The sequence below is a fragment of the Stenella coeruleoalba genome (assembly GCF_951394435.1).
Source record: "Stenella coeruleoalba genome assembly, chromosome: 7".
Taxonomy (NCBI): domain Eukaryota; kingdom Metazoa; phylum Chordata; class Mammalia; order Artiodactyla; family Delphinidae; genus Stenella; species Stenella coeruleoalba.
Genome location: NC_137153.1, coordinates 56560185 through 56586017, shown reverse-complemented (window position 1 = coordinate 56586017; position 25833 = coordinate 56560185). Strand labels below are relative to the sequence as shown.

General features: G+C 39.1%; 1 protein-coding gene across 8 annotated transcripts in view; it reads left to right on the top strand.

Moving 5' to 3' along the window:
* Nucleotides 1–25833, top strand: part of SH3GL2 (SH3 domain containing GRB2 like 2, endophilin A1) — a 680775-nt gene that overhangs the window by 106337 nt on the left and 548605 nt on the right. For 2 of the 8 annotated variants that reach the window (XM_079927990.1, XM_079927991.1), the window contains exon 1: nucleotides 8180–8446. The exons of the other annotated variants lie outside the window; for them this stretch is intronic. The gene's annotated coding sequence lies outside the window, so the exon portion shown is untranslated. Of the gene's footprint in view, nucleotides 1–8179; nucleotides 8447–25833 lie in introns of those variants that run through there. 8 annotated transcript variants of the gene reach the window in all.

Sequence of the window (25833 nt, the reverse complement as noted above, 5' to 3'; positions counted from 1 at the left end):
TAACTTTATTTTTTTTTTCTGAGTATATAATGCAGTCAGTATAGTACAAAAGATTAGACAGGGTAGTGTTCTGTTGTACTGGTATTGTGCCATCACTTACTTAACCTTTGTGCTTTTGGTGAATGTTTTCAATTTGATCTTTTGAATAATGCTGCAATTCATGAAATTGTAAACATAGGTACCTTTGTGAGGAAGGAAGTGGAAATCAGTGACTGACTGATGGTTTTAGGATTGTCTCTGGAAGTTGGGTCTCTGTCATTGTTTCCCACACTGGTGCTCCTTGGAACCCTCATCAGGGAAGTAGTCGTTTTTGGAGTATAAGGAAAGTATTTAATGGCCAAATAGGCTTGGGGGATGTATGGTTCTCTATTTTCTCTCGGAGCTTCATAAGCAAATTAGCATATTAAAGAATTAAAGTGATCACATGGTGCTAACAACAACCAAAAAAAAAAAGGCCAAGATAATTTTTCAAACTTATTTGAGCATCACAAATCTCAAGATGCATATTAACATCTGTCAGGATGGTTTCTGGGAAAAACCAGTTTGGGAAATGCTGACCTGTGTGATTCTTCCCTGCCTCCCCACTTCCGTAGACAGTGAAAACTAGCTAAACAATAGATTTTTCAGCTGAGAAATTGCTTGCCTTTGGAGTCATGTTTCTTGACACCTGTAGCTTGCTTACCTCTCTGGTCATAATGCTTAATGTGAGAAGTGCCTTCTTGGGAAAGCTGTATGTCAGGACCATCTTCTGTTGGTGGGCATGAAGACAGGTGGATCCGGTATTCTGGGTGGAGCCCAGTGTGGACTAAAGCCTTGAGTTGTGAAATCATGTATTACTTGGAGACAAAAGCAAGGAGTTCATTTTGACTGGGATTCAGGGTATTGTAGGGGGTGAAGGAGAGTGGTGAGACTTCGTAAAATAAGCAGCACTCCAGCAGAAGTTGCAGTTTGGAGTTTCTGCTGTGGAATATGGAGAGGAAAGGGGTAGTTTTTTTTTTCTGTCCTGCCCTGGTTCTCAAGGAGGGATGATTTACGCCCCCGCAACCAGGGGACATTTGGCAACGTCTAGAGACATTTTTGGTTATCATGACTAGAAAGGTGCTTTTGCCATCTAGTAGTGACCAGGGATGCTGCTAAACATTTACAATTATACAATTATATAATTATATATACAATTATATATACAATTATATACACAATTATATATATATAATTGTATATATATACAATTATATAATTGTATATATATACAATTATATATAATAATTATATATACAATTATGCTAAACAGCCTACAATTATACAGGACAAAACACCACAACAACAAATGATTCAGTCCAAAAGGTCAGTAGCACTCCATTGATAAGCCTGCTCTAGTGGGATCCTGCCGGGGTTGGGGACTTAGTAAATTTATTTTATTTTTTTCTAAGCATCTGAAATAGCATAGATCAGCCATGTGCCTTTTTGGAATGTTGCTGCTGCTGTGATGCTAGCATTTGATAATACAGGTTCAGGACTTTCATTCACAGTTCTACATTTAAAAAGCTCTGAAAATGTAAAGTTTCTGCATAATTTATTTAGCAGTAAAATCTCACCTGTACTGAGTTGTCTTGGTTTTTATTTGATTCTGTGTGAATGTTAGTTAGTGTTTTGATAGTAGGGTGCTGGCCCACACCTGGCTTGGGGTTTTATATCGAATGGTCAGTGCACACTGTATCGTCTTTCTAAAATACGAAAAATTCTGTATTTGAAAACACTTCGAGCCCCAAAGGTTTCTGATAAAGGATTGTAGATTTATATATTGAGCTGAAGTTTTGCCTCATTTGGTTTCTTTTAAGAAATTAGGAATTATTAGTGGATATTTACTGATTTTTTTTTTTTTTTTTTTTTTACTTCAAAAATGACATAGGATCCTTGTAAAGAATTTGATAAGTACATAAAGGAAATAATATGATTAACCACCTGTGCAGGGCTTACTGTGTGTCAGGGGCTGTTCTCAGTTTACACGAATTAACTAATTCAGTCTTCAGAATTCTGTTGTTGATGTTTACAAGTGAAGAAACTGTGGCATAGTAACTTGCCCGAGATCCCATGCCTAATAAATGGCAGAGCTGAGCCTTTCTGAACTCAGCAACAAAGAAGGAAATCATCCATCGTCTGAACAGCTAGAGAGGTTAAAGGGTAGCTGACTGAACCGTAATTTATTTAAACAGTCTTCTATTGCTGGGCATTTAGACTGTTTTCACTTTTTCACAATAGAACATTGACATGGGCATGTTTGTCTTTAAATGTTTGTTCACATCTCTGATTATTTCTTCAGGCAATATTTTTAAAGGGAACCCTTAGAGTGCATAACTTTTTACAAGAGCTTCATATATGCTGTGAAACTCCCACGAGCACTTCACCCTCATCAGCACTGAGTGTTCAAGTTTTTTTTCTGATTCTGGGATGTGTAGTATCTTGGTGTTTTCTGAGAAGATGGGACAGATGGCTGGACATTTAGCATGATTTTTTAATTTTTCAGGATACCAGAGTTAAAAATTAAAATTTCCCAAGAAAAAACACTCAAGTAGTTGGAACAACTGAATTTTAAAACTTTACATTTCAAAAAATTAAAATGTATAGCCACTTTCTTTTCAGGTTGATTCCTGAAGTTAAATTGAGGCTCCATTTCAAATTATTATGCAGAGTTGGCAGAGATAAGGATATCCAGCATTAAGGAATATTTTGGTCAGAATCTAATTGGTATGTGATCAGTGTATGACTAAAATAACCCTTCACTAAATATTCACGGAGCATTTTCTATGTGTCAAACACTGCACTTTGTGTTGGAGATGCAGTGAAGAAAAAGGAATAACAAAAGCAAATGCTTGTAGTGCTTCTTAGGTATCAGGCACTGTCCTAACTGCTTACGTATATTAACTCATTTAACCCTCACAGCAATGTTATGAGGTAGGTATTATTACTATCTCCAGTTAATTGATGAGGTTGAATCACAGGGAAGGTAAGTAACATGATCACAGACATACAGTGGCTAAGGGGCAGAGTCAACGTCTGAACCCAGGCAAAGCCTGATTCTATGAGTTTGAGGAGTAGGCATAAGCGTGTTAGCGCAGTAATCTGGGCACGAGAAAATGGCGGTCTTAGCTGATGATCCAGCAGTGGGGTTGGAGAGAAATGGAAAGATCAGAAAGTTTTTTCAAGGCACAATTCATCAGACTTGGTAAATTCATCAGATTGGCTGTGAAGGAAGAGGGCCACGCCTAGGTTTTCTGGCCTGAGAGACTTGCTGGATGGTGGTACCATCAGTGGATTGGGGAAGACCAGGGTAGGAAGAGGAGCATGTTTTGGGGAGGTAGAGATGACTAGTTTTTGGATTGGTTATATTGAAGGGGTCTAAAAGATGGAGATGCCCGGAAGGCCATTATCTCTAAAATATTTGAGAGTTATTAGGTTTGATGCCCAGGTAGTTTATTTATCAGAAAGTTATTTTCTTTAAATACTTACAGTGTGTGGTTTATGAGAAGGTTCTGCAGCTTTTACAGATGTCAACAGTTTCAGTTGATGGCTTTGGTTTTCATGTATCAAACATGTACAAATTTAATTGTGTCATTTTAATGCCCTTTAAAAACCTCATTTTAATGCTTATAGACAGTTTTATAATGTGGTTGTACCATTATTTCTATAACCAACAATCTGTGAAGGGATAGGTTATTGGCATTTTTTCTTTAGATAGATTGTAGATATAATTTTATACTTAGTGTCTTTGTTCATAAAACACTTCCATCATTCGGGATTATTTCTTTGGAGGTCGATCAGAATGAGAGCTACTAGATATTAGTACATATTGCAAAATTACTTTCTTGTGCTAATTTACATCCACCAAATATGTGCAGGACTTACCTCTTGATCAGCCAGTGGGTTGAATGTTGTCTTGATTTTTGTGACGCCATCATTCACTTCCTACTTTTTATAACATATCCTATAATCACAATCATATGATGACTTGTATATTCTGTCTTTATTTCATTTTGATCAATAGCTGATTCACATATTCACAAGAATGTTTACAAATCTCATCTGATAAGGATGTGGAGATTATCATCATTGTTCTTTAACTCTGTCTAAAGTATTACCAGCATGATATTTAAAGTCATTTGAGATTGTCTGCCAAAGTCTGGCTGATGATGGCATAAACACCTGGAATTCAGCAAAAGATGCCTGTTCTTCAGTGTGTGGTTTGCCTGTCTCTATGTGATAAGTGGAGAATTAAAGCCATTTTATGGATAATTCAGGACAAAACCAGATTTTACTGTAAGTTATCTGGTTATCTGGGGCAAATTAAGATAACGTGTTGACTGGAATTATGCCAGTAATGGCCTCAGTTTTGTACTTTGTTTTCCACTTTGCTCAGTAAAAACTTTGCTCTCCAAACTTTAATTTCTATAATTTTTCCACCACCAGTATCCCTATTTTGTGTAATTTTCTTGAAGTTACTAATGCCTGCCTCCAGAGCCATGGTATTTGGCTTCTTTTGATTATTCTCAAGTGAAATTTTGAGAAAAGTAGAATCAGGCTATTTGTCATGTTAGAATTTTCTGCATTTATAAACTGACCTTCTTATAACCTTTTAATGAACTTGCATGAGTTGTGATAAAGGTTTATTATTCAGGGATTACTTATTAGCCTGGTTACTTGTCAGAGTGACACATTAAAAAAAAGAAGTTTGTCTACCCATCTGCCTCTTCCCATATCCCCCCAAACAGTCATCAACGGGGAGAATAATAATATGCAAATAAGCCATCTGCAATGTCCAAATGGGAGGATAGCTTCCAGTTCTCAGTCAGAGATGTGTCAGAAGCTGGGTAGTAATTTCAGTAGTTTTCTTAAGAGGGTGGGGATCTCTTAGGAAGTAGCTTGATTAAAAATGTTCCCATAGTAGTGATAATAAGGACATTTGGATGTGAGTGCCCAGGCCACTTGTGAGTTAAAAATCTCCTATTTCCAGATTCAGCCTATAACTGTGGGATGCCTATGTTTCATCATAGGTGTTCTCAACTTAATTTTTTTATCCCTCTACAAAGACTCCTCCCACCCCCCCCAAAAAAAGTGATACCAGCTAAAAAAAATGAAAGAATACTAGTTCAGGTTAAATAATACCTTTGGTTTTCTGGTGCAGTCCTGGGCCTGTGTTGTTCTCTGAGAAAGTGGGTACCCTTGATGCCCTGATGTTCAAAATGAGGAAGGTGAGAGGCAGCCATGGCAGGTCAAGAAAAATGGATCCTGAACCTGACCTGCAGGTTCTTCTTTTGGAAAGGTATGTGTTCGGGACATGAGAACAAAGACTTAAAATTGTGACAACTGGTGCTGTAGTTTTAGAGAATGAGGACTATACTTGGTGTCATATCACAGAGTAAAATGATACCTGCTCTCTTCTCAGTTCCTCCCTTTCTCTTGAGCTTTTGGGTCGTCATTCTCCTTAGCTTGCTGTTGTTGGAAGGCGTGAAATAGAGCATGGTTCTCTTCCATCTGAGTGGCCCCATTAGTGGTGATCAAGAGTGAGGGGTGAGAGGCTGGTGTCCGGTGGTGTTGCTTTATCAGGCCCCAGGCTGTGTCTGAATGTTTTCCAGATCTGGAAGCTGTGCCCTGTCAGTGCTGAGTGGCGTGTACGGAGCTCATGGGAATCTAGATGGAGAGGTCCAGTAAGTAGAGTGTTTGGGAATATGGACTTAGGTGGTGGTGTGTCCATGTGTAGTTCAAACTTTGGGTGGGAGTTTATATATGACACTGTGTAGACTGAGAGCTAGGGACCTACCAATTTTAGGGAATGAATTGAAGGAAAGTTGCCTATGAATAAGAAGTCAGAGAGGAAGTGAGAAATCCAGAAGAGAACAATGTCAGGGAAGCTAAGACATGACAATGATTCAAGAAGAATATAATCAGAGGATGAGAGCACGTGTGGTTTTTTTGTTTGTTTGTTATTTATTTTTTTTAAGATGTTGGGGGTAGGAGTTTATTAATTTATTTATTTTTACTGTGTTGGGTCTTTGTTTCTGTGTGAGGGCTTTCTCTAGTTGTGGCGAGCGGGGGCCACTCTTCATCGCAATGCACGGACTTCTCACTATCGCGGCCTCTCTTGTGGCGGAGCACAGGCCCCAGACGCGCAGGCTCAGTAGTTGTGGCTCACGGGCCTAGTTGCTCCGCGGCATGTGTGACCTTCCCAGACCAGGGCTCAAACCCGTGTCCCCTGCACTGGCAGGCAGATTCTCAACCACTGCGCCACCAGGGAAGCCCGCTTGTTATGTTTTTACTTGTAAATAATTTCAACTTACAGGAAAACAAGTACAAACAATAACTGTCTACTCTTTCTGCAGATTCAACTGCTATTAAAATTTAACACTATTTGCCTTGTTTTCTATATACACACATGCACCACTATACACCTCTACACACCCACACAATACATTTTTCATTTTGAAGATATGTTACATACATCATGGCCTTTTACCTCAAAATTCCTAAATATTTCATAAGAATTGGGATAGTCTCTCATATAACCACAGTACAGATTATCAACTTCAGGAAATTGAACATTGATACAGTTTTTAAAGTCATATCTAACATTCATATTCTAACTTGGTCAGTTAACTCAATGATGTCTTTTTAAATATTTTCCCCTCCAATACAGGATCTAGTCTATGCTCAGGTACTTACTTTTATTTCATTCATTAGCTTTCTTTCATCTGAAACACTTCCATAGCCTTGTTTTATCTTTTATGACATTGACAGTTTTTAAGACTGTATCCCTCCCCTCTGAAAAAAAAATAGAATGGCCTTAAGTTTGGAGTTGTTTGATGTTTCCTCATGGATGGATTCTGGTTATATTCAGTTGGAATATTGCAGAGGTGATGTTGTATCCTTCTCAGAATATCACATGTGGAGGCGAATAAGGCCTATTGGTGGCGATAACTTTGATCACTCTGCCAAGATGTGGTCCAGTTTCTTGACTGTATGATTACTGTTTGCTTACTAGTTGCAGGAGAGGGAAAATAAATCAATGAGGAGACACTTTAAGATTATGAAAATATCCTGCTTCTCATAAAAATCCAAGTAATGTTTAGCATCCATTGGTGATTCTTACTAGATCTAATCTTTCCTGGGATAGGTACAAAATCACAGAATTCCAACTCAGTACTCCTTCCATATTTACCAATCAGCTTTCAGCATTCTACTATAAGCAAGAGCCTGCCATTCATTCTTGTCTTTCTATCTCTCTATCAATCAATCAATCAATAGGTTATTGGTATAGACTCATGAATTCTGTTTTCCAGTGCTTTATAAGTCACAGTTGAATTTAATTATTTGGTGCTCAAATTCTCCCAGACTTGGCCAGTGGGAGCCCCTTCAAGGTGGCTCTTGTGGTCATGTGGTATTTCCCCATCATTTTTTTGAGACCTTTTCTTACTTTCTGGCATAAAGAGATGTTTTGGGATCACCTTGTCCCTACTCCACCCCACCCCTGAAGCCAGCCATTTCTTTGAGGAGCCCAGGTTTCTTTTAGTAGAGAAAGGATACAGTACCTGAAGGTCCGTGTTTTCGGTGATCCTCTCTGCTGTATAAGGATTGGGAAAACTGCCAATTTCTTGGTTGATGAATTTTGGATCAGGTAGAAACCTTGTGGTAATGAGGAAGGGCAGCTGATTTTCAGTTGTTAAAGAAAGAATATATATTCAGAGTACGTCTGAGATGAGGATTGTTCTTGCATTTAATTTATTTGTAAGCCTTGGCTGGAGTTAGCCCGGCAGATGGTATCCCTTTGCCTCTGGCCATACCTTTTTGGAAAGGGTCTGGCCTGCATTTTAATGAACGTGCCGTGCGTATTCTGGTCCTCTCCCATACCTGCATTTTTAGGTGTCCCTTTGTCACCAAGCTCTAGACTATCCTTTAACACTGGATCATTGTGTGTGAATGGACGGGCAGAGGAGGGGAGGGGAGGGGAGGGTGTCTGGCTCCTCGGCGAGAGCAGTCTGCAGGTGCCATTGAGTCCACGTCTGTCTGTTGTTGCCTGGGTCCTGTCTGGGAGCCCCACCTTGTACTGCTGTGTAGAAGGAGCAGAATCATAATTGCAGGGCTGTGCGGACACATGGTTCCTTTTATAGTCTACCCCTCCTAATTTCCCCCATACAACCCACGGCTTCTGACCACTGGAGCTATTTAAAATGTATTTCTACCTGTCCCATCATGGGATCCTCTTGACAGTAGCCTTGTGTAGTGATCAGGGAAAGATTAATTCTGTCTTACAGGTGAGGAAGCTAGGCAGAGAGAGATGAACTTTCCAAAGGTGAAACGGCTAGTAAGTGGCAGAACCAGGACTTCAGTCCAGCTTTTCTGTCTCTCCATTCCACGCTCTTTCACCTTGGTTTTGGAGATTTGAAGACTAAGGAAGGTAAGTGAGCCCTTTAGAAATGACCTAGGCATGGAAATTGGTGGGGGCAGGACATGGGTTAGATGACATCCTTCTCAATCAGCTTCCTGTATGGGACTTCACATATCGAGGGTATAATTTTTCCAAGTGAAAGAGAGGCCAAGGTCACTCCATGTCCTCATGGAGAACCAGACCCAGGAAGTATGTCCAAACCCCAGGGCTACCCCGAGGTAATTAGGGGAAACAGTATAAAGCAGCCTCACTGCTTTGCGGTTGATGAAGCAGAGCAGAAAAGCTGTTCTTTTATCCTTGGCTTTAGTTTGTGCTTCCTCCCCTGATCCTCCTTGTCTGACCTGATGGGCTGGCTGTCTTGCTGGGCTGGGAGAGGTATCCGCTTGTCTCCCTGGCCGTAGCACACAGCAGATGGAGCCAGTGGGAGCCTGTATTTGTATGCCTCAGCAGGTGCAGTCTGATGGGTTCTGACCTCTGCCTGGTACTGTATGTCGGGAGGATCTCACCCCATATGAGTATTTCCAGATTTCCTCTGGCCTGGGGCCAGGTTTGGGAACACCAGCAGTGATGCTGAGGGGGGCCTTTGTGAGGGGCCCTTGAGATAGCCTGAGGTTAGAAAACCACCGAGCTGCCCCTTCCGAGCTGAGCTGTCTCCACGGAGCTGTAGCTTCCCAAGGGAGCTGAGCCTGAGGCTTAGCTTCAGAATGGCTGTAGTTAGGCTGTGTTCTCATCTCTCGTATTTCCCGCTCCAGTTGTGTTTTCATTGTTTTGTTACAGGCTCGTGAGCTTGGCTTTTTCAAGTGGCAGCGATGATACTTTTCTTGTTTTTTAAAAAAGAGTAAAACAATGGCGATCTAGTGCAGTTACTTCAAGACACACACCAGCTACCCTTCGCCAGTAAATTGAAGGCCATCAAATTAGTAGTTCTTAGGGAGTCTGTGGACCCCCTGAGATGAAATGCAGAATGTTACATGTGTGCATGAATATGTTTTTCTGCAGATTTGCACAGGTATTTGACAGCCCTTCTCCAATGCATGGCCTCCAATATCTTTCCCACCTTCCCTTGGCTTTGCCTGTTGTGTCCCTCAGAGGTTTCTGAGCCCTTTACTTAAAAAACAATTTTTAAAAAAATTTTAAATTAATTATTTATCTGTCTGCATTGGGTCTTTGTTGCTGCATGTCGGCTTTCTCTAGTTGTGGTGAGAGGGGGCTACTCTTTGTTGCGGTGCGCGGGCTTCTCATTGTGGTGGTTTCTCTTGTTGCGGAGCATGGGCTCTAGGCGCACGGGCTTCAGTAGTTGTGGCACACAGGCTCAGTAGCTGTGGCTCGCGGGCTCTAGAGCGCAGGCTCAGTAGTTGTGGCGCACAGGCTTAGTTGCTCCGCGGCACGTGGGATATTCCCTGACCAGGGCTTGAACCTGTGACCCCTGCATTGGCAGACGGATTCTTAACCACTGCACCACCAGGGAAGTCCCTGAGCCCTTTAATTTGTGGAAGAGTCCAGGGAGAGGAGGCCTTGAACATGGTCTCTCCTTACTACAACATTGCGAGTCTTGCCCTCCCCTGCCTCCTCCTGGTGCCTTGAGCACCATTCTGAGCTGGGATGACTTTCTTTCTTCTGGACTTAGTGTCAGGCCCTGGACTACATGCTGTGTGCACGTCCCCTCATTTAATACCAAGATTCCCCTCTAAGGGAGGTGGTAAACATTCAATAACACTTTCAAGCTATTAAATAGAGGAACTGGGACTACCAGTCACATTTGCCAGTTCCAAAGCCAGTGTTCTTCCAATACACTCCACGAAAATGCCAGCTGTCATTGTCTGAGCACCCACCAACGAGACACCCTCTAGTGTGCTCCCTCACAGCCATCCTGCGGTGCTGCAAGGCACCCCACTGCACAGAGAGTCCTGGGGGCCGCCTTGCAGCCCTGCTTCCTGTGAGAGGCAGAGGACTAGCCTGCTCTTTCGGGAACAGTGGCAGAGCTCTCAGAAGCTTCTCCATCCTCAGCCACTTGGCTGGATTCTTCATTCCTGGCCCAGATGAAGGCTCTTCTCAAAACGAAGACCGGAAACTGTGGCCTTCTTGCCTACAGTGATTCTGCTGGAAAAAGACAAGTAACACAAATGAACCATTAGCAAGCAGACACCATCCGTTATCTGACTTTTAAAATTAGAAATAATTAAAGTAATCATAATTACAAGGTGTTTTTTAATGTAGTCACATTGGCATGACAAATATAAACCCGAAGCTCAGGGATTTTAACTCTGGGAGTGTAATTTGTGTGTAATGCTATGAACATTGTCAATTAAAAAAACAAATTGCTGTGGCTGTGCTCTGATGGCACTCTGAGAAGGTAAAGGTATTTATTATCTTGCCATGCCCCTTCGTCTGTCGTGCTGACCATGTAAACAAAGGATAAACCCAGGTAAAGCTCCTGAGATAGAGGCTCCAGATGGCCTTAGCTGAAAAGACACCTGGCATCCAGCGTGGCCATGTGGCTCTTCATACATGAACCATGGGGAATTTTTTTTTTTTTTTTTTCACCGCTCTAGTGACTCAGGCACACAGTGGTGATCTGCGAAGTTTGGCTTTTAGCCTCTCCTCTGCTGTATTTAACCTCTCCATACCTCACATTTCTTCCTTTTTTCCAGCCATCACACAGGCTGATTGTGAAGATAAGTGTACAAGAGATACAAGCGCCCTAAGCTCTCTTGGGTCAAAGGAGTGCTGTCCCTCTGAGGAGTGTTTTGCAGTACAAAGCAGAAGTCAGTGCACATCGGAGACTGATGCTGTGGCCGTGGGAAAGTTACTTAAGCTCCCCTGAGCCTCAGTTTCCTCTTTTGAATATGATTCCATCATTCAAAATCATGGGTGATCGTTGTGCAAGTGAGCCCAAATAGATCAAGCACTTAGCATTGTCACTGGTACATGGGCACTGGGGGAGAAGGTGACTCTTCTCCCTGCCCCCTCACCTCCCTGTGTGTCCCCAACCCAAGGAGAACCTAGAGTAGGAACATTAATCTATTTCTCAGACACAGTGCCAAGCTTAAAAATACATCTCTAGGGCTTCCCTGTTGGCCCAGTGGTTAAGAATCTGCCTGCCAATGCAGGGGACAAGGGTTCGAGCCCTGCTCCGGGAAGATCACACATGCCACGGAACAACTAATCCCATGCGCCACAACTACTGAGCCTGCGCTCTAGAGCCCGTGAGCCACAACTACTGAAGCCCGCGCGCCTAGGGCCTGTGCTCCGCCACAAGAGAAGCCACTGCACTGAGAAACCCACGTGCTGCAACTAGAGAAAGCCCGCGTGCAGCAACAAAGACCCAATACAGCCAAAAAAACAAAATCTCTAGCTCTGGAGATGGCCAGGGAACTTTATTATGGGGTGTGTGTGTATTAATCTATGTGAGTAAGGATGCATAAGTCAGGGTCTCACCTAACGAGAGGAAGCTTGCCTTGGTGACTTCAGTTCTTTTTACTCTGATTTGAAGATCTTAAGGTGAAGAAAGATAGAGTAACAACATATATTTGAAGCTAGAAGACTCAGTGGCTTGTTTGGAGGATTTGTTTTTTAATGGATAGCTTAAATTTCCAGCAAAAAGTTCTGGGTAGGTTTTGTCTAGCTAACGGGAGAATTGCATATCGGGCACTAACTATTAATGGATGAAATCCTGACAGCTACCCTTTTATAGATCTTCATTGTGAAACAGGGCTTCATATAGGTTGCCAGCTAAGAATCGATCTTGGATCCAATTCCATCAGAGCAGTTTTAATATTTTTAGAAGTAATGCTCACCCAAGCACAGCAGACGGTGATATGGAATACCAGCTGTTTATAAAAATCCATGTTTTAATTAATTTCTAGAAAATTAAATTTCCTTTTTTTCCTCTCCGATGCCTTCTGTCCAAACTGTATGAAACTGCATCAGGGTTCAGGAAATGGCCTTTGCAGAGAATTTAGAGGTGAATTTGGATGTTGACTTGTAGGACATGTGGATAGTATGGTATTGGGATAGCTGGGGCCAGGAGACCTGGGCTGTAGCCCCAGTTCTGCCTTTCATGAAATGTGTGATCTGGGCTTGATCACAAGGCCATTGTGGCCCTCAGATTGTGCAGTTATTAAATAAGGGGATTTTATGATCTTGGGGATTTTATGATCTCTAAACTTCGATCATGTTTTCATTTCAATAAATTATTATTATAACTGCATGATAGAAATGAAATACAGTGTTTGTAAGTCTCTGTCCTAAAATTGTGATATTATGTCCTTTAGAACCATGTAGCTTGGGTGGTTCTGAAGAATAGTTTGGGAAAAATGAGATTTAAAGAAGCAAGATATTGGTTTTTGGCAGTCTGGCACTACATCCTCGCCATATTAAGTAGATTCTCTTGTTCTGTATTTGAAGAGCATGTTCAGCTTACCTTAGACCTATTACTTTCCCATTTACCCAGGTTTCACGTTTTGTGATTGGCCACTGTAAGGCCCACCTTCTGCGTACACCTGTGATCAGGTTTCTCGGTTCAGTGAAGTCCTGTAGTGCTGTTCATTGATACCGACTTGGACTCTCAGATGATTCCTTGAATATTTCTTTCTGTATATATTCTGACATCTCTTAGGCCACTGATTGAAGTCTAGTTCCCAGGCCACCTGCAATAGAATTACTTGGAGGTTCTTGATAAAAGTGTGGTTCCCTGTTCACATCCGATTCTTACCCAGAGCCGAGTGTCTTGGGATAAGACATAAAAATCCTAATTTTTTATAGCAAGCTTCCCAAGTGACTCTGAAATTTAAATCGGCCTCAGAATCACTGTCTTTGGGAACTGAGGCTATACCTTTGTTCATGTTCTCAGGATCTAACATAACTGGAGTTCAATGATTATTTTTTGAGTAAATGAATCAGTGCATGAATGGGTGAATATGTAGTAGTTTATTGGAAAGCTATAAAATACCTTTACCTGCCCATTTGTATTGAAGGCTCTGAGATATTTATTGAATGAATGAATGGTGCTGATAACAAGGTGATGGAAGTAGTATTTTCATCGATCAATTTCTAACCTACCACCTTTCATTTCATAAGTGTTCCTCAAACATTGATTTCATAAGTCTTCCTCAAACAATATATCTGTGTTAGAATATTATTGAGTGTGTACTGAATGTTACTGGAGGCGGCTCTGCTTGTGCAGAGGTGTCTTTGACCTTGTGTTCAGAAGCACACTACTCCCTTGCTGAGAAACTTGTAGGAGAACATAGGCACCGGGTTGCAGTGTAGGAAGGCCATCAAGTGGACTGACTAAAGGGCGGGATGTGGAGGGTGGGTAAACATGCTCTGGCTCCTTGCTTTTGCTTGTTGTTTTAGAGCTTTGTGGTTGTTACATAACACCCCTAAAACTAGAGACTAGGCAAGACCAAAATGCACTGATTAAAGAAACTACTGCTGATTAGCAGTTAATCTGGAAACGGCCTATTTCCTTACTTCATTTTATGTTGATGATGTAGCCTGAGGGGCTTCCAAAGCGCATTTGGCTGCTGGGGGGTGGGAAGTGGATTTTGGTTCTGAGGCCCAATCTCTGCCTGCTCTTTATGGTCAGGGCAAGGCTTGATCAGTGGTAATTTCTTCAGTCATGACCCCTTTCTCCCATAATGACAGTAGATGGTTAGGACCCTTTAATTGTTGAGGAACTCGGTTATTCAGCAGATAGATGCAATCAGAATGATGGGAAGGAAAGGTAGGTAGCAATTGATTTATTATGTGGTCTTTGATAGAGATAAAAAAGTATCCAGAGCCTGTGAACACTGCGATGGCTTGATAGTATAGTTTTAGTTTGAGTAACGGCATAGAGATGGTGATTCTCCAGAGGCGTGGTTGAGAGGAAGAATTGAACTGATCTCTAGGCTTCTTAATTCTTAGAAACTTTTCTGTTAATAAAACCAGCCTAAAAAGGTGAAGCGTACAGTTAATAGCTAATAATGTAAGCATAGCAGACTCCCCACTGTTGTCACATTTCTTCTAAGTAATTCTGTTTTGGCAGTACATTTTGTTCTTAGAAAATACAAAAGTGTAGTAATTCATTTTTCAGAGAGCGTGGTGGATACTATCCATCTTTATTCCCTTTAGAATTCATAGCCTCCTTCACACAATCCCTGTTGGTGTGAAATATTTTTCTAGTCTTCTAAGATGAAATTTTTCTTCCTAGTCTCCTGAGTCTGTTTTCTCACGTCTAAAATGAGAGTTTTGTATCACAAATGATCTTGGACGCCTCTTTCAGCTCTAATAGTTAGATTCTGGGTAAGAGACGGTTTTTTTCTAAATGGATAATAAGTTTAACTAAGATCACAGTTTACTTGCAACATTTTAGGTCTCTTAATATTTGTAATCTAGTCCTAATATCTTTCCTTAAAAATTTTTTTTTCTTCCTCCATCCTCCCTTTCCTAGATTTATTGAGAATGTATTCTATAGTTTGATTAATTTGCAATAGAAAGGTTGAACTTAGATTTTAAATAAACCGTTTGTATTCCAAGGATGAGCTGCAGTTTCCTCAGTTCCGTGAAAACTGCCGCTGGTGGGTTTCTCTGCCGTGCCTTCCCCGGGACTCTATTGGCCAAATTCCCTCTCAGGTTTCAGTGCAATGATGATGACTGTGACAAGAGGCCCTGCTTGTGTGGACAAGAAGCAAAGAGAACCAGGAGTGTGTGCACACGAGGTTTCTGGGAACCCTGGCCATAGCGTAGTCCTGGTTGTGCCGTGCATGGCCTGCGTGACATCGGTGGGGAGAGGCCACTGGTTGTGTCTTTGCCTTTGCTCAGCAGTAAAGTGAGAGGGTTATAGTAGACAGGCGTCGAAGTAGATGACCTAATACTGACGGAATGCTTCAGATTACCAAAGTGTCTTTTAAGTCGTCAGAGAAATTACGCTAGTTATAGTTTGAGTGTAACACACACTTACGTTCTAATTCACCAAATATTAGTCATGTAAATATGGAATAGAATAGAATGGGTGGTTTCACACTGGGTGTGTAAGATGGTATGTGGAGATGTAGGAAAAAATAGTAGAACTTAATATTTCTACAGTTTTCTCCAGCCTAAAAGTTGTTTTTATATTTTGAACTAATGTAGGATGCATATTGTTTCTAAATAAAAATATCAGGGCCCTGCATGCTGAATTTTTACTGATTGGGGTTTGTATTTGGGGTTAGAAGACCACGAGAACAGATTATAGGTCTCTTTCGCCCAAAAGAATGTATTTCATTAGGACATTCCAGTGTCTGATTGTTAAGCAATAGGATCTTCTGCCTTTCCTTGGGAAAGATTATGGTAAAGAATTATTGTTTGAGTGTGTCCAATTCAGCAAACCTCTACTGACTACTATGTATCTTGGGGTGTGTTGAGAGGGGAGTAGGTTTAAGCAGGCAGTTCTTGCCTTCATAGCATATAATTAAAATAAAAACAACAGCTTATGTGTTCTAATACCCTCTTGTTCAATTCTTATGTTCACCTGGGTATGGGATGTATTTGGTGAACCTTGGCCCTTCTAACTATTTCTGCTGCCATCTCTCTTGCTACTCTTTTCTGGGTTTATTGTAATGTAAACCGACCAAACAAGACTTCTGGAAGCCCTTTAGATGGAAAATATGAAGACTTAATTTGATATCCTGGAGAAAATGAAGCCCCACCATACTGGATGTTCACATCAGCTGGGCTGGGTTACAGTGCTGGTAAGTAGGTGCTTTGAAGGCACTAGGGTTAAATGTTTTGAATACCACCCTAAGCAATAAGATCTTGGGTTCTGTGGGGCTTTAAAACATCCTTTATTCTATCCCACTTTTCACTGACCTCTGCAAACATTTTATAATTCTCTATACTCTTTCTGAAAAAGAGCTTTTTTTATATCCCTATCATGTACCTGGAGGAGGCATACTTTGAGAAGTAGAGAGGTTGGCTTATTGATGGGTTTAAGGCTTCTCCCTAGGTGTTCATGTTTACATTTTTTTTTGAAATTGACCTAAAACATCAATGCTTTGCTTTAGTTTTGAAATTTATATGATAATTCCTTTCTGGGCATGTGAAAATATTGTTTCCTGGCAAAAGCATTTTCTTTATAGGGTTGAGCATCTTCTTTTTAATGGATATTTTTGGGAAGATTTTAATAGAGCTTAAGGACTTTCTTAACCACATACAACATTATTTTTTCTATAAATTTATGGGAAAGGGGATCAATGAAAGGGTTAGCATAACACTAATTAGTGAATGTCATTTTCGCTAAAGCTGGCCTAAAATTGTCTTTGCATGCAGAAGGAGTTTGAAAAATTGATCAAAACTTAGCACCAGAAATAAAAAAGTATTACACACAAATAGGTCTTTCACTATAAAAACAAGCTATCTGTAACAGCAAGGAAAAATAATATAAAAAATTCACTGTCCCTAGCTCAACTATTTTTATTGATAGTTATGCATGTTGTTTTTATTTTTGTCCATATAGTTATAAATCACTTATTTGATCTGGAGCAATTAGTTTGTATATATTTTTTAACATCTTTATTGGGGTATAATCGCTTTATAATGGTGTGTTAGTTTCTGCTTTATAACAAAGTGAATCAGTTATACATATACATATGTCCCCATATCTCTTCCCTCTTGTGTCTCCCTCCCTCAGTTTGTATTTCTGATTTTTATCTGCAATTTATATATGATCACTCTTTTAGTTTTTCCATTTACTGTACAAATGTTACTGAAATAGCTACATAATGGGTTATCCAGTTGATTTACTATAATCAGTCTTATATTGTTAAAAATTACATTGTGTGCAGTTTTTTGACACTGTAGACAATATTGTTGGAAAAGTATTTTTGCCTGTAGTGTTTTCCTTTTTGGGGATTACTTCTTTAAATTAAATTTGGACTTTACATTTGGAGTTTCTGGGTCAATGTTACTTTCATGGTCCTGAAATAAAAGTTTGTTTTATAGTTTTTAGAAGAAGTTTTTTGACAATAATGCAAAATGGAGAAGAGAGAATGACAGAGCTAGCCTAACCTTAGTTTTTAGCTTTAAAAAAACACCTAGAAGCATTTAAGACATTTGCCCAGGTAACAAAAGTTAGTAGCAGAATCAAGACATGAAACTAAATCTCTACTGAGTGCCAATGAGCTCATTGGGGCCTGGCTTCTCTCATTCCCGGGTTCTCAGACTTTAATGGACGTCAGAATCACTGGGGTTTCTCAGAGCTGCATTGCTGGGCTCCACCTCCAGAGTTCCTGATTCAAGGAGGCCTGAGAATTTTCATTTTTACCAAGTTCCAAGGTGAGGTCAGTGCTCACACTTGGAGAGCCGCTAATACCTTTTTGCCCTCAGAGAAGTCAGTTTGTGTGTCTCATCCCTTTGATCTATCTATAAAGCAAATACAAATGTGGGAGAACATATGCTTACATAGTGCTTACTCCATGCTGGGCACTGAACTGAGTGCTTTGGACATGTTATGTCATTAATATCTCTAGTGATCCTTTGAGGTAGGTGTTACTATTTTTCTCTGTATTACACATGAGGAAATGAAGGTACAGAGAGGTTGGATGGCATTAAGTTCCCTTAACCAGGAAATGTTGGAGCTGGTATTTGAACACAGGCAGTCTGGCTACAGAGTCCATGTTCTTAACCACTAGGTGAAAACAAAGGTAGTGACAGTATCTACCTCCTAGGGTTTTCTGTGACGATCATACGAGATAACCTTTGCAGTGGGCTGGCACATGTGTGTGTTTAAAGTCTCCTTGCCTTATTCTTATTCCACATGTAAAAATAAAGTCTAATTTTCCAGCTGTTAAGCCCTGTGGTATGTTAAAACACTGACCAGAAAGTGACTTTTGGCAGGAGAGGCAACTAGCCAAGTGTAGTTTGTGTCGCAGTTGCTCTATAAAGGCATGTTGAATGAATATGTGAATTCTGAATTGTCCGAATTATTGTGAAACCATTGCCGTTTTCTCTTGTGACACTGGATTAGATTTCTAATCTAAGATTTCTTAAACAGGACACAAAAAGCACGAAGTACAAAAGAAAAAACTGGTAAAATGGACTCCGTCAAAATTCAAAACTTTTGTATTTTTCAAAGAACACCTGGGGATAGAAAGGCAAGCCGTAGACTGGGAGAAAATATTTGTAAAACATAAATCTGGTAAAGGGCTTCTGTTCAGAACATATAAAGAACTCTCACAATAATAATAATAAAAGAGGCAGCCCAATTAAAATTTGGGCGAAAGATGTGAATAAACAGTTCATTAAAAAGGTACATAAATAACCAATAAACACATGAAAGGATGCTCACCATCACTAGTTGTCAGGGAAATGCATATTAAAACCTCCGTGAGATACTATTACATACCCACAAAAATGACTAAAGTTTAAAAGACTAACAATGCCAAATGTTGGTTAGGGTGTGGAGCAACTGGAACCTTTATATGCTGCTGGTGGGGATCCAAATTAGAAACCAGTATGGCAGGATCTTATATAGTTAAACATAAATTTGCCGTATAACTCAGCACTCCAACTTTTTGGTATTTGACAAGGAGAAATGAAAACATATGTCCGTATAGACTTTTATGTGGATGTTCATAGCAGCGTTATTCATAACAGTCCCAAACGGGACACAACCGAAGGGTGGCATACCTGTGCTCTGGAATACTACTCACAAAGGAACAAAATATTAATACATGCTGGTACATGTTGACTTTTAATGAATCTTAAAAAATTATGCTACGTGAAAGAGGTCAAACTCAAAAGAATAAATATTATCTAATTCTATTTGTATGAAATTTTATAACTGGAGAAACTAGTGATAGAAAGCAGGTCAGTGATTGCCCGCGCTGGAAGTTGCCTGTGCATATAGACTGCCCAGGAGCACCAGGAAGCATTTCAGGGCGATGGGATTGTGAGAACTTGAATGGAGGTAGTGGAGGTTACAAGGTTGTGTATAATTACAAAATTTATCACACTGTACAATTAAAATGGGTGGCTCTTATTGTAATTTATTATTTTAATTCTAATTAATCAGTGAAATGATAAATTTTACCTCATAAAGTGAAAACGTTTAAAATATATATAGCCTCTGCCAGTTTATCTTACTGGCTTCTACCAGTGAAGCATTCTGCAGTGTTTCTTAATTAAATGTGGTAGTAAAGAGTCATTCTTCTAAGCATTTTATACTCTTAGTCTTTTACTAGTCATTATGTGAGTGGAGAATTTGGAAGGAGGTTACTTTTTCCCTTTCCTTTCTGTGTTTTTTTAAACCATATTAATCCAATTTGCTGGTCCTTTATTATTTTTTTCCCAAGAGCATTTTTTCCACTTACTATTAAAAAGACTGGACAGGTTGATGGGACACATATTCTGTTTTGTACTAGACAGCTTGTACTTCATAATAGTAAAGAAAACCAATAACATTTGTATTTTAAAAGGGCCTCTCTCAACCTGTTTTCTTACTGGGAAGGAGCCCGAATACTGCCCCTTGCAGGGCTGCTGTGAAGGTGAACTGAGACCACCTGTTTGCTGTGGTTGTACTATATGCCCAGGGCTTGGCCCTCAGCAGGGCCAGTGGGTTTCCTGTGCTTTTCCATGACACTTGGTTCAGTTTTCTCAGAGCCAAGGCCTGGGAATGTTTTAAAAGGTTTACTTGAAATGTTTATTTTCTGTGACTGTGTTTTATTTATTCGTTTACTTACTATTCCTGTGTCCTTAAAATGAAGGCTGTATTATACAAATATTCCGATCAGATTTAACATATCATTCAGGCCTAAGAGAATATTCTTTTCTTTCAACATGTTACCTAATGTAGCATAATAGCATAGGATTTCAAGTTTCTAAATTAATTCCAAGGAAGAATGTAAATATAGAAAAGCTTGCCTTTAGACATTACCTAAATTTATGTATAAATTCTAAGTAAAATACTGGCAGTGCATGTGGATACAGAATTACATAATCCTTGTGATTATAATGAAATTGAAAAGTTTTGTTTGGTTTTTACCTGGATGAGTTCCTTCGTAAAACTTATTTTCAAGCTTTTAAAAGGAGCCTCTTTGGGTGGGTAGATGCTGACTCTTTTATCAGTTTTCTAATATTCTAGACTCTGTGCTTAAGTTGAAGTTTATATTTTCACCTCCGACACTCAGTAGTGTTTCCAAGCAAGTAGCTTTTCCAGTGGTCTGACATTAGGCCCAGTCGCTGTCTCCCTACTGCTCCTAGAGTACGCACTGCTTCTGGTAACAGATGAGAGCAAAGGTGCACCAATGAGATCAATCCATAAATATTTTGAACTCAGATTCTTCTCAGATTTCTATGGATATGAAATTGACAAGGCACAAACTGCTTCTCTAAACTGACTGACTTGTAAAAGAAATTTATTTTAAGGAAAGATGGAATATTCTCTAATCACACATATATTGTTTGTTTCTCCAGTGTATAAAAACACTATGCTGTATATTGTGGGAAAAGACTAAAATGAATAATAGCTAACACTCAGCAAGAGCTCATTGTGTGCCAGATGCTACACTAAATGCTTCATGTGGGTGATTTCATTTAATGCCTACAACAGCTCAGTGAAAGAGCTCTTGTTAGTTACACACACACACACACACACACACACACACACATTTGAGGAAACTGCTGCTTTAGGAAAATGCAAATGATAGAACTGGGATGCTAATTCAGACCACAGAGCTAGCTAGTGTTCTTAACTCCCATGATTAACATCCAAAGCCTCACCTTCCTCATCTGTAGAATGGGGATAACAAACAAGCTTGTCATGAGGGTTAAATATAGTCAGGCTAAAAAACACTTGGTAGTATACTTAATGGTAGTAGCTATTATGGCAGTCATTGGAAAGGGATTGTAAAGATTAAAATAAATAAAATGTATGTAATGCAGTTAGCAGAGTGTGGCACCTAGGTACTCAGTGGCACGAAGAGACATCCTTTGGATTGGACCTTAAAAACTGACAGGGTTTTTACATATGTAGATCAGTGCTTGGGGGAAAAACCATGACCAATATTAGGGAACTGCATGTACAAAGGCACTGAGAGGGGATTGAGGACTGTTAAGTAGTCAGCCTAGCTACATTCAGGTACCTAGGAAGAGTAGGAAGCTGGATAGCAAAGGTAATTTGGGGCCAAATCATTATAGGTGAATGTCAGGCAACCAAGTTTGGCTTTATCCTTCGTTTGGAAAGCTAGTATGCCGATTTAACTTGTTCAAAAATGTGCTGTATTTTTCCTTAGCATTAGTAAATTAATGATTTAGACACTTGAGAAGGAGAGTTCCCTTGGATTATTTTCTTATTATCATATCATTTAATACATTAATTTTCCAAAATGTCCTGAGATGGTGCCCTGATAGAATCAAAGCTGCTTAGAAAATGAACCATTGGCTTCTTTCAGGTAGCTTCTTAGGGTTCTAAACTATTGTGTTGTCAGGTCCCAGATGCTGTCTCAAGTCTGTCTTTTGTTATATCTGATGTATTCAAAAGAGTTTTCTGTGATAGTTTGGTTCATTCAGGTTGAAATGATAAAGATAGCTCCTAGAGAAAGCTGACAATGTAGGTTACAATTGAAAACCTGGAAGCAAAGTACTGTGGGCTGTTCATCACATCAACAACTGATTTTCTTTTCAAATTATTACAATGAAATCCAGGTAGAAAAAGCACTGCTTCATCAAGTATATTATTTTATTCTGAGTATAAATGTGTTTCCTGTGTGACATTCATTGTGAGTGTGTGTGTATAAATCTGTTAGTGTGGGCTTTTATGCCTTTTTCTCTTAACTCACATATTCATTATAAGGTTCTACAGTATATATTTTTAAAACATTTACTTTTTTATTAAAGTATAGTTGATTTACAATATTGTGTTAGTTTCCGGTATACAGCAAAGCAAATATATATATATATATACATACACACACATATATTCTTTTTCAAATTCTTTTCCCATATAGGTTATTACAAAATACTGAGTAGAGTTCCCTGTGCTGTACAGTAGGTCCTTGTTGTTTATCTATTTTATATACAATAGTGTGTAGCTGTTACTCCCAAATTCCTAACCTATCCCCCCCAACCTTTCCCCTTTGGTAATCATGAGTTTGTTTTCTAAATCTGTGAGTCTGTTTCTGTTTTGTAAATAAGTTCCTTTGTATAATTTTTAGATTCCACATATAAGTGATATCGTATGATATTTGTCTTTCTCTGTCTGACTTACTTCACTTGCTAGGTTAATCTCTGGGTCAATCTATGTTGCTGTAAATGGCATTATTTCATTCTTTTTTATGGCTGAGTAGTATTCCATTGTATATATATATACCACATCTTCTTTATCCACTCATCTGTCTATGGACATTTAGTTTGCTTCCATGTCTTAGCTATTGTAAATAGTGCTGAAATGAACATTGGGGTGTACAGTATACATTTTTAAAGAGAGAAAACAACTATATTTTGTATTTAACAACTCACTTTACCTCACAAATACTGCATTCTGATATGGCCAAAAGGTCTATGTTTTCAGTATGATTTGAATGAAAAAATAATTAATAATGGTATGATAAAGATAAATCTATGTTACCAAATGGTATGATATTTAAAAGGGCAGGGGGGATGCCATAAAACTTTACTTTTTTCTATTTCAAATGAAAAATAAATTAGTTTTCTCTGTGCCTATTAATTAATACAAGTGAGTTTGCTTTATTAGACTTAGCTCAATGAGGCAGCACAGTTTTCTTTTAATAAAAACCTATGCAAGGCATCATTTCAGCCATGAGGAAAATAATGAATGTTTTTAGTTATTTTGAATAAAAAATGTGTAACACTGTTTTACTTAGAGCAATGTAGGTGCTTTTTCTGCTATGCCTAAGTTTTGAACAGATAAATGTTTCAAACCAATTTGTCATACATCTGTTATAACAGAGAAATGAGGAAGAAAAATCACAGTTAACAGTTTTGACAGGTTTGTACCAAAATGGTATTTAATAAATCCAGATGTTCTACCCAGAAAAAAATGTAGAATGACTCATAGTTTAACTTAATCTAAAAGAAAAGCCTTCATATTCACCAGTTTTTATTTAGAGTCCCACACATTTCTAATATACTGACAATAACATCTTCCCTGTAGAGAGTAAAGTTGACTTCATACGAGCTCTGATTAGAATTTTAACTAAAAACAACAGTTCAGATGATGTAATTTTCATTCAGATTCTCAACTCAGTTATGGAATAAAATATTGCACATGTGTATCGATATAAAATAAGTAAGATGTGGTTACTGCCAGGATTTTACTTAAACTAGAAATAAGTGCCATTCTTGTAATCATTTGAAGTACACAAAAGAACATGAACTCTGGTTTGTGTGTTCCCCAAGGCTTAATAATCATGTTGCAGTCATCCCTTGGTGTCCGTGGGAACGATCCAGGACCCCTGTGGATACCAAAATCCACCAAAGCTCAAGTCCCTTATGGTCAACCCTCCACTGCCTCTGGGTTGCACATCCGTGGAAATCTGTGGTTGAATTGTGTTTGAGGTGATATCCACATGATGTTTTCAGTTAACTAACTGAAGCATATTTTTGTAAAACTGTCTGTAAATGGTAATATTAAGGATAAAGCAGATCTTAGTACATTATAGAATCTTGTCATATTTGGAATATATAAATACATGAGATTGCTCATGGTAATTCTTTGTTTTAGAGCATCTAGAGCCTTTCCTCTACTGCATAGGTGTGTTTCTTATTCTATGGAATACATGGTTTTCTTCCCTTCACTGGTCACCCTCATATCCTAATTATAGAGCCATAGAATTTCCCCAAATCTGAATTATGACACCCTATCACTGACCCCAGACCTTTTCTCTGAGTCCCTTCTTTCCCCCATTTGTGTGTGTGTGTGTGCGCGCGCGTGCGCGTGTATGATAGCTAGAAAGAAAGAAAACATATTCTGTTTCATGACTTTTCTTCTTGATTCTTTTTCATTAGTTTTTACCATTCTCAATTACTATTACATGATTAATTTTAATATCTGGCAGGATAAGCCCCTTCAGCTTTTGCTTTAGTTTCTTCCAAAAAATGTCTTAGCTGTTATTTTTCTTTTTTTCTTCCAAATATGTTTTTAGAATTAATTTGTCAAGTTCCCTCCAATTCCTGATGGGATTTTATATGAAATGCAGTGATGTTATAAGTTAATTTTAGAGAAACTTGATATCTTTAAAAATGTTAACTCATCCTGCCCATGAGCATCTCCTCTCTCTATATATACAGATTTTTTTTTGACATCTTTATTGGAGTATAATTGCTTTATAATGTTGTGTTAGTTTCTGCTGTATAACAGAGTGAACCAGCTATATGTATACATGTATCCCCATATCCCCTCCCTCTTACATCTCCCTCCCACTGTCCCTATCCCACCCCTCTAGGTGGTCACAAAGCACTGAGCTGATCTCCCCGGGCTGTGCGACTGCTTCCCACTAGCTACTGGTTTTACATTTGGTAGTGTATATATGTCAGTGCTACTTTCTCACTTCGTCCCAGCTTACCCTTCCGCCCCTCATGTCCTCAAGTCCATTCTCTATGTCTGCGTCTTTATTCCTATACAGAGATTTTTAAATGTGCTTTAAGGTTTTAACGTTTTCTCCTTGAGAATCTCGTGCAGCCTTTGTTAGGTTAATTCCTAGATATAATGCTTTTGTTGTTGTATATTGTTTGTTGTCCTTATTACAGTGGAGAGGAATATTATTGATTTTATGTATATTGGTTTTGTACTTGACAATTTTGTAAAACTCTCCCATTAGTTCTCCATTCCCTTATCATACACCTCTTTGTTTTATTTTTAGTGGTCTGTGGGTGGGGTGATTAATTCTTTTGGCTTTTGTCTTTCTTAAAAAGTATTTCACATGATAGTTTTGCTGGGTAAAGATGGTTGATGGTTTTTGCTGTCAACATGTTCATCATATCATTTTCATATTTCCAGGATTTTCTTATCGTTAATATTGATGTTACTTAACTGTTTTAAATTCTTATTCTCTTTGTTCCCTCACTCGTTATTTCAGTAGTTATTTCCTCTCTATTCTGCCCTTAAACTCCTTGGATTTTGGTTTTTCTTATGGTGTGAGGGAGGGATCTTTGCCATTTCTTTGCCTTCTCTCTTGTCAGTCTTGCCTAAGGCTATTCTAAATCATTAGCCTTTAAAAAACGCCACGTGGTTGTTTCTTAATCTCTCTCTTTTTTTATCTTTTGGTCTTCTAGTTCATTGATTTCTGCCCATATCTTTATTCGCTGCCTTCTTATTTCTGACTTTATTCCCTTGGCTTTGTCTTCCTTAATGAATTAACTTATTGGCTCAGAGTCTCCTGCTATTACTGTTTCAGGCACAGTCCACAGATTTTGGC